This window comes from Metopolophium dirhodum, chromosome 1 (genome assembly GCF_019925205.1).
Source record: "Metopolophium dirhodum isolate CAU chromosome 1, ASM1992520v1, whole genome shotgun sequence".
Lineage (NCBI taxonomy): Eukaryota > Metazoa > Arthropoda > Insecta > Hemiptera > Aphididae > Metopolophium > Metopolophium dirhodum.
The window spans coordinates 20,492,691-20,503,324 of NC_083560.1; the positions used below are offsets into that span (position 1 = coordinate 20,492,691).

The following is a 10,634-nucleotide window of genomic DNA, read 5'->3' on the forward strand; positions in this document are numbered from 1 at the left end:
ATAGATAACAACACAGCCCATCTCTGTAATCTTGACGCTGCAACCACTGCTGTTTCTTTCTGTGGACTAAATATTTCTCTTAACGCTTTAGCATCTGAACATAATGTGAATTTGTTACCATATATATATATAAGTATATATATTTATGAATTTTTTTTAATGCAAATACTATTTCCAACGCTTCTCTGTGTAACTGAGAATATTTTTGTTCTGCTGGAGATAATGAACTTGATGCCAATAACAGTGGTTATTATACCCCATCAACTACTTGAGATGAAATTGCTCCAACACCATATGTTGAACCATCTGCACATACTACTATAGGCTTTTTTTGATCATAAATCTCTAATATTTGATTTTGTAACAACAAACCTTTACTCTTTTCAAAACTTCCTGACATTTATCGCTCCAAACAAATTTAACATCTTTCCTTAGCAATTTATATAAATCATGTAATTCACTACTGAGATTAAGAATACATTTTCTAATTAAGTAATTTAATAACCCTAATTAAGCTTGCAATTCAGTCACATTATTCAGTGCCCTAGTAGATTAATAGATTCCAATTTCTTTATTTGTGGACAAATACCTTTATTTGACTACGTATGTCCTAAATAATCAAATTCTTTTTCGAAAAATTTCAATTTATCCACGATAATAGAAACATTAAATTTATTTAATCTATCTAAAACCAAATCTAATTTTTGTTTACAGTTTTCAACTGTTTTTTCACCTATTAATCTATCGTCTAAATATCAAAACACATTTTCCAAACCTAACAATATCTGATCCATGGTAGACTGAAAAATAGCTGGTGCACTAGCTACACCGAATGTTAATCTTGTAAATCTAAATTAACCTTTTAAATTATTTATTGTCATATTATATTCTTTAGAACATGATGATAACTCTAATTGTCGATAAGCTTAAAAAAAAAGTAATATATACATACATTTTTTCACCTCTCTTTAATTCCTATTAATTTGTTTTCCCTCCATTATTCGAACACTCGGTAAATTGAAAGCTTCTATAAATCGAATTATTAACTCAGTTCCATGAATTTCGAATTATCGAGTGACTACTGTATTGGGAAGTGTAAGACGACCTACTGGTGACTCCCATGATTTTCAAAAAAAGTAACACACCTATGACTATAAACTTATCTATCTTTGAACTTATATAAAAAACAGCAGGATATCCTACACCAAATTCATCAATCACAATAATCTAAGTACAATCAATGTAATATAATACTCATAAGCAGATGTCACTTTAACTGAATTAATTGCAATACTATCTTAATACATTTTAAAATAATATATTTAACCGAGCCAACTCATGTTACGCACGTGACTTGTGTGTACCAATATAAATATATAAATTTAATACCTCAATATATGATAATATAATAATGTATTACTATTTATTAAATTAAGTTATCACTCGGTTATTAGTTGTATGTTCTATACAACTTATGTTATAATTAATGCTTAGAAGATATTTAGTTTTAATTAAAAATTTTTGTCGGTAGGGATAGAAAGAAATATAATTTAATTTTGGTGTTTAAGGCGAGTTTTACAATAAGTATTATTATAACTATATTAGCATACTTACAGCAGGAGCATGAAAGAAAGTTGGGTTATCCTTTACAAGACTGGAGAATTGTAAGAGGTTCTAACCCCCATCAGTCTAACGGAAGTGACTGCGGGGTTTTCGTCTGCACAATTGCGGAGTATCTCGCAAGAGATGCTTCGTTTAATTTTAAACAACAAAATATGCCATCTTTCAGAAAATTGATATTATATGAACTGTTTATCGAACAACTCATTACAGTAGACGAAGATGTGGACGAAGATTCAATCGTTGATGAAATAGACCGTATGATTAATAATTCTTTAATGAACAGATAAATTTAATTTTTAGTTAGTACCTATTATTTGTAAATAATAAAATATTAGTCTTAAGTTTTTAGATTTAATTATATCAATGTAAAAAGTTTTAGATATAACAAACATAAACTATTGACTGATTGTATTTATGTATATTTGTTAATTAGTTTCTTTAAATGTTAAGTTAATATTATAAGTACTGATTTGTTTTATATTGTTTCATGTTTATATTGTGTACTTTTTTTTGTGGGAAATATGTTATATAAGGAGATAATAGTATTTTTGAAAACATAAGAATGTCAGATGTCAAATCCTTGTTTGTGTGTTTAAAATGTAATTTTTCAAATATTGATTAAATTACATAAGTGTAAATTTCATTGACATATCATTTAACAGTTAATGGCACACATTTTTTTTTATAATTTTTAAAACATCAATATGACAATATTATACCTGAACAAAGAAAATCAAAATTCTTATATTGATACTTTAAAATATTATTTAGTATATTAAATGTATAGTCAAGCAGAAGCTAATAACAATACATTTCATAAATAAATAATTGTGAAAAAAACACTTTATACTTCATAATATAGTTTTATTTGGAATTTAAAAAGTTGTTAAAATATAAAATTTTATATTTATGTATATATTGTTAAGTGATTTTTGTTTTTGTATTACTATTTGAGGTTCTTATTTTGATATACTATTTATTTACTTGAAAAAGTTTGAGAATTTCCATAGTTTTCAAAATATATGGACATTTTATGGATTTTATGGATTTAAAATAACCGCAGATATCAAAGTTTTTATCTCAATAATTGACCGATTGTGAGCGCGAGTTGATGTATTGTCAAATCATAAAGACGTTCTCATGCATAAATTAAAGCTATTTAACTCACTCCCAACCCGTCAATTTTTAAGACTGGAAAATATATTATATATCAACTGTCAGCTATCTCTTGAAAGTTGGGAGACTTTGTTACAACTATTCAACACAATTTTTCCTTGCTGGGTGAAAATAGGGTTAAAGTTTATATTTCTCAAAAATAAGTTATATTGTTAATGGGATACCGACCGATTTTAAAGGATTTAACTTACAAGGCAATTTATTGTCATATTATACTTTTGAGTGCAGGTCGTCTAAATCATGAAAAACTATATTTGCCATGGTCTAAATGTGTGCGTAGTAAGTGGTTATTAGTATTTTTTAAAGATAGTCCGTGTGATAGTGATGTAAAAAATATTTGTTTGTTGACCGGATTAAACGATAATAATAAATAATATTATGTGATCTGATTTATTGTATTATTTTGCGCCCGATATGTGACAGATAGGCAACCAGGTTAATGCAATATTACTTTTTGTGCACCTGGAGTAAATCTAGAAACCTAGAAAAAATCTAAAAATCTATTGTAACGTGGTCGGGGGAACGACCAGTTAAATATAAGATATCCAGGGAGAATCGTAGGATCCTATAGATATAAATACCGTAGCCAGGGGCAGATATGTAGATATCAGGATCTTAAATATATTTAAATTACTAGGATTCCTTTTCAGTTATAATTATATTTTATTGTCTACTAAACACTTACAAATATTAATACTCACAAATATATCAACTATGTTCTATTATACTATGTAACTGTATCGTAGTCATACGGAGTCCGGTAATCGTAGTGTGTATTGAGGTCTAAGGTGCACACCGAACTAACTTACCAATACATTGTGTGTGTTGGCCATGGGCCTTACAATTATGTGTGTTTTAATATTAATGTATCGGTCAGCAGTTAATCGTACATACGGTAGAGTTCGTATTATATACATAGGTGTCATGCAACATATTTATATTTATAATTGTTACAGTATATACACGGTTCTTTTTTATAGATATTTTAAGTAAAAATTAGGACAATATTCGATATTTAATTTAAACAATTTGTCGGAGTACCTTCACTGGATGATTTATTCCCTCAAGACACTCAAGCTATTACACTTAATTTAATTTTAAAAAAACATGCGTTATGCTTTTTGTACTTTTTTTAGTATAAATTGTATAAGAACTAGATTAAAAAAAAAAAAATTAAACAAAGTGTAACAACTATTTTAAGTTTTGTTGTAATTTAAAAATATTATTTGTTGGTAGTTGAAACTTTTAAAGTACCTATAAAATTATATTAATTTATAAATACAATAATTATACAATGACGTTTTTTCGATTTCTAGAACAGTTGACGCGTTTTGTAAATTAATATTAGATACCTACTCGCTTAAAAAATCAAATTTATTAGAGTTATTCATCTGAATAAAAATGAAAACACGTCAATAGATATTGAATCAGACACCATCTGATATATAATCTAGTATAAAATATGCCCAAATTACCTAATATAATGGTTGGATTAGTCATAAAAATGTTATTGAGTTCATATTAAATTTACTAATTAAAAATATTATACAGTATTAAAAATTTTACGTAAATTTACCGAAAAATATTTTACGGTAAAATCCCCATCTCTAATTCCGATAGGATAATTCCATAGTTTTCCATAGTTTTATAAATCTCTATAATATAACATTATAGCACTGTAACACTATAACAACGAGTGTGCTATTACTGCAGTATTACTTGTAATATACTACAACTAATACAATCAGAATTCCCACATTCCCAGATTATCGAAGTATTATTCTGAAATTAAAATTTGAAACGATCACAAAATGAATTATTATTAATTAATTTTTAATAATAAGTATAATAATAATATAACCTAGTGTAATTATTATGTATCTTTTATCTTCATTTAGATAACTATTCTAGCAACTATCTTTTATCTTTATCTAGATTTTTAAAAAATCATCTTTATACAACAATGTATCTACCTACCTATCGATTTGAGGAATAGCGGATAGCGGACGACGTGCTCAGCCGCCCTTAGACGTCGAATATGCGAAATTCGCTGAAAAAATCGAACCCTCCGTGAATAGTATGTACTTCAATACTTGTGATAAATGTACCTACTTTTATATGAAAAATTAATTAACTTACATAGCACGGGAAAATGTACATGGTGACGTTAGTTGAAATTTAACAACATTTTTTACAGTGTCCTTATTTAAAAGTGTTCGTATAATCGAATATAACAGTGTTATTTCCACAATACTATACAGACCTGCAGATTTAAATATTTCAAAACCCATGCCATAGTTCGCGGAAATATATTATTATTATTTTATAATTATAATATGTATTTCGATAAATTTGGTAGCCTCAAAAGAAAGACGCATTAAATATAATAATGACAAAAACAAGCAAAAAAAAGATTCGATTATAAAGTTTATTATGATATGCACGTGGTGCCACGGTGAAAGGGTTTCGAAGGCGGTATAGGACGGACGGACCTTTTTCTAATTAAATCAAATTTAAAAAAAACGGATCGACTTGTAGTGTAACTAGACATAACAGGGCCCATTGGAATTTAGTCGGAATAACAATTCTAAAAAAAGGTGGATAAGTGGATGTTGCTCTGCTGTACAGTAGGTTACAAGTGGGTCACTGTAATGGATGGTGTTAAATTTGAATTCAATGATATAATTTCATTGTATAAGAAAAACGATTCTGAGCGAAAATGGTCAGTCAGCCTATGATTTTACCAAGTATATTTGATGATATTATTGTGAATAAAGTAATTTATATATAACCTATTTACGTGGAGCCTTGTTTTAAATTTTCAATCCTTACTACAAAATAATTATTAAATTTTAAATTTGATATATTTTGATACAATTCGAACTTTAAATCCTTATAAAAAAAAACTGTGCCTATGTATTTTTAATATTTTTCAACTGCTATTAGAACGATATATCAGGAGCCTTATATTAAATTTTCACGCTTTTTTTACCCAACAAATAAAAATTTATTGATACTTATAGAAAAAAAAATTAAAAAAATTGAAAACTGACAATGTCCGTAAACAGCTCAAAAAGAGTCAAAATATTTTCAACATTTTATGGTGTATAGAAAATGCTAATATAAACATTCAGTGAAATTTTCAAGTATCTACAGTCATTCGTTTTTTAATTACAATAAAATAAGAAAATTGTTACATGAGAAATCGAGTGAATATCAAATGTTGTAAAAATATAAATTTCAGACGCTCATAAAAATTTAATTTAACTTTCTTCTAGTCATTTTTTTTTTGATAAAGGTAGACAAACTTATGAGTAATCTTATATTACATTTTCAAATCTTAGATTTAAAAAGAAAAATTTTTATGAATTCTCAACTCCAAATAATTTGCTATTTTTCGTGATTTTTCCGTATTTTGTCAAAATTTGAACTTTAAATGCTTATAAATAAAAACTGTGACTAAGGATTTTTAATTTTTTTCATCTGCCTTTGAAACAATAACCTAGGAGCCTTCTATTAAATTTTCAAGCTTTTTTACTCAACAAATAAATTTTTATTGATATTTATAGAAAAAAAAACTAAAAAAATTGAAAACTGACAATGGCCGTAAACAGTTCAAAAAGAGTCAAAATATTTTATAAATTTTATGGTGTATAGAAAATGCTAATATAAACATTCATTCAAAATTTCATGTCTCTACGGTAATTTGTTTTAGAGTTACACCAAAAACCAAAATCGATTTTCTCGAAAACAGATTTTGCGTAAAAATTCCCGTTTTTCCTTAATTTTTCTTTTGTTTTTCACGTCACTTGTGAAAACTACTGGGAAATTTTTACTTTTGACCCCCCAAAGTAGATTCACTTTCCTATCAGAAAAGTTACTATTGAAGAAAATCCAAGCACTTTTACTGTCCTAAAACGTGATGACAGACACAAAAATAAAAAAAAAAATAAAAAAATAAAAAAAAAAAAAAAAACCACACATCATTGTAAAATCAATACATTCATCGCTTTGCTCAGAATCTGAAAGGCACCCTATTATGAGGTGGTCACCCATCCGAGAACTAGTGGCCGCGGCCGTTGCTTACTCTCAATCACGTCGCGTGATTCACTTCAGCCACTGCGCCAAGGCAAGCCACCAACTCTATATTATTAATACATCGACGAAGACATTCATCCCTTCCGCTGTCGCCACTCCAGCGAGGGGCCAACAACCACCAGTAGCTGTCGCCGTCAGGTCATATTATGAAATTCGTCCCTAATCGTGCTCAATGGCCACATTTTAAAATTATATATTTGTATGTTTACGTAATTAGCATTGTTAATTATTATATAATATATACTATTATCCAATCCATTGTGAAAATAGCAAAAATTACAATAGAAAAAGCCACTGCATATTACCTGAATAAAGGACCAAGAACAAACGAGAGCCAGTTTGCTATATTTACCGTTGAATCGAAAGCGGTAAGCGTAGAACGATATGTGGTAAAGATAGAAAAACCTGGAACGCACATTAAGATATTCAACATCAGTTTTTTTTCAATAATATTTCAAATCCCCCCGTCCACGCGGAAAATTATGTTTTAAATACGCCGTTGTTATTATACCTATAAATTATTCAAAGGCATTCACGGGGACTAAAACTAAGGGAAATCACCTACCCATTGCGACCAAATAAAACAAAACTCAATCTAAAACGTTAAAAAATAATAATAACTCGTAATAAAACATTAATACGATTACAATAATTTGACAATATTTATGATTAGCATGATTAATATTTAAGCATTGGCCAAGTGGACCCATGGTGTATCCACATAGTTTTTTCAACTATTCACTATGGGTATTCCAACTATTCATTATTGTTGATTATATTATATTCAACTAAACGACTCAGTTAAATTTAACTAAACTACTTGGTTAAGGTTTAACTAAATTAAAATGATACTAACAACATATTCAATAGCTGTCGCCAAGTTAACGTTAATTTAGAAGCTATGATATCCAAATGGTGTAGTAACATTTTTTTTTGTCCGTAGGGTATATTATATACGACGAAAATATAATAAAGCTTTTATAATATTAAATAGGTACTCATTTTAGCCAATGCTGTTTTGTGATCGGACAACGGCTACACTTGGTGTCGTATTGATCAACTAAGCAGACGATCAATATGACGTAAAATGCTGTGGTTCTGTCGTTGAACAGTTCTGACATTATGACCTTCATGCCTGTTAGGAATAATAATATTTACTATACTAACAGAAAATAAATAAACTGAACGCATATCGTCATCGGAAATCAAAATCCCATTTGTAACGATAAATTACACACGAATTGGTTTATATATATATATTGTGTGTTTTTATTTATTATTACAAATATATCTTCATATTTAATAATGTTCGTTCACAATATTTTCTTTTCGTTTACAATTGCTCGTTGAAACGGTGGCGGCAATGGAAATATATGCGAGGTACGGAGGTACAAATTGAATGGTTGCGATAGTAGCGCGCGCGTGTATTGGTGGCGGCGAGGGCAACGGAAGCGACACACAAATCTAGGAAGTTGTGATAGTGGCGCGCGCGTATAATGACGGCGGCAATGGCAACGTAAACGACGCACAAATATCCGAATCGACCGGTTGCGGCAGCTGGGTGTAACGGTGGCGGTGGCAACGGAAACGGATGCTCTCACTACACGGAGAGCTGCAGCTTGAACAATACAGTGGTGATCTATATCACTGCAGAGTCCGTGTAATGTTTTGATGGGATTTTCCTCTCCTACGCTGGGTGATAGTAGCTTGAACAGTAGAGTCAAAGCTGTACCACTACTATCACGTCAGGGTAAGGAGAGGAGGTGTACCAAAAGGTACTGATACTAGTGTCGAGGACTCCGCGGCGGGATCCTCTAGGCAGCGGTTTTTTTGTAAAAGTGCAGCGGGCGATTGTTTGGTAGACGGGTGTACTCGGTGTCGGTAACCCTCTAGAGTCTAGGTGATTCAATTCGGCCTAAATATGTGTTGTTTGCATACTACGGATAACGTGTAGTATGGTGATTACTGTGCTGGATTTGTTGCGGATTTCTTCATTTTATAGATTGCATCTCGTGTTTTTAGTATGCTAATTCGTCTTGGGAGTTCATATAATGACTACGGATTATACCGTAGACATAAACTTAGATTTAGGTTGTCTTTAAAAGTTCCCTAATGTTGACGGTCGTAGTGTGTATAATGTGGCACGCGCTCTGTACACAGCTATTATCACTAATTTATAAGCAAGATTGATAAAAACCAGCATAGGAGAGTCGGTCGACGTTTAAATTTTGATAAATCCAGGTATAAATTATTTAATTTATTCAACTATATAGGTACCTAATAATATAGAGTGTAATGATAAATATAATATCCTATAATACATAACATAACATACAATAATTAACAGTAGGTACGCCTGCAGTACGTCTAAAATACAATTTTAAAAATCTACTGTTATTTTATTTAATAATAGAAAATTTGAGAAAAAACAAAAATGTATTGCTGGACCAGATACAGATTATGGAGCTGTAGACATTGCAGGAATAGGTATAATTGATATGTCACCTGAAGAATATGACGCCAAAAAATCGCATTATTAAAAAAAAAATTGATTTATCCGTTGATGAAATAATAAAAATAGAAAGAAATACCGTTGGACAACAAGAGAATGACGATTGGAAAAAATTTAGAAAACAACGACTTACAGCATCGAATTTTGGAAAAGTTTGTAAATTAAGACCCACCACTTCGCGAGCGAATACCATAAAATATTTTTATATGATATTTTTCAAGGAAGTTCTTCAACTAGGTTTGTGGTCTACTTATATTTTATTTATTTTACAATAGTAATTATTTAGGTATATAATTATTTTCATAAAATGTTTTACTAAGGTATGGTATTGAAAACGAATCAATAGCCCGAAATGCATTCCAAAAAATCCATAAAGGAGAAAATTGAACCAGCGCGCAGCGGGATTGTTTATTCATTAGAATAAACCCTATCTCGCAGCAAGTCCTGACGGGTTAATAGGTAAAGACTGTATCTTTGAGATAAAGTGTCCTCCGAGCATAAAATAATATACTCCAGAAGAGGCAGTACATAAAAAAAAAATAAAGTACATGATATCCGATGGTGAAAAAATTACTTTAAAAAAACTGATAATTATTATTATCAAGTTCAAGCACAACTCAACATTACAGAAAGGAACTACTGTTATTTTGTTGTTTGGACTCCAAAAGGTAATAGTATATGACAATTGTTTTCGTAGAATCTAAAATATTATAATTTATACGTTCGATTTTAAACGTGTTTATTTTAGGTTTTATAGTAGACAAGATATCCAAAGATGTCAAATTTTAGACATCAAAAATTCAACCATTTGTCACAACATTTTACATGGAATCGTTACTGCCTGAAATCATTGACCCAAGATTTGATAGAGGACTACCAATAAGGTCCGGTATACCGACAAAGAAGCTCTAACTAAATAAAGGTCTATTTATGTAGCAATATAATATAATACAAACAATTGTTTTTTTAAAGACTTACTGTTGTCAATATATAATTTATAATGATAATGTTTTTGAATAAAAATATGAACTAGGTACATTATACTTTATGTAAGTACGATGTTGTATTTACCTACCTGTTTTGTCAATACAATGCACGCTGTGACGGTAATAAAATTATTGTTGAACTGTTTACTGATAAAACGAAATAATACGCGTTCGGGGAACTTACGCACACCAATGATCAGTTACTACACACACACTCATACAGCAATTCCCAATGAGTA

The 10,634-nt window shown here is 29.7% G+C and overlaps 1 pseudogene; it reads left to right on the forward strand.

Annotated features, from left to right (window-relative positions):
- Nucleotides 1-1,775: 1,775 nt before the first annotated feature.
- On the forward strand, nt 1,776-10,388 carry LOC132933875 (uncharacterized; annotated as a pseudogene).
- Nucleotides 10,389-10,634: the final 246 nt, after the last annotated feature.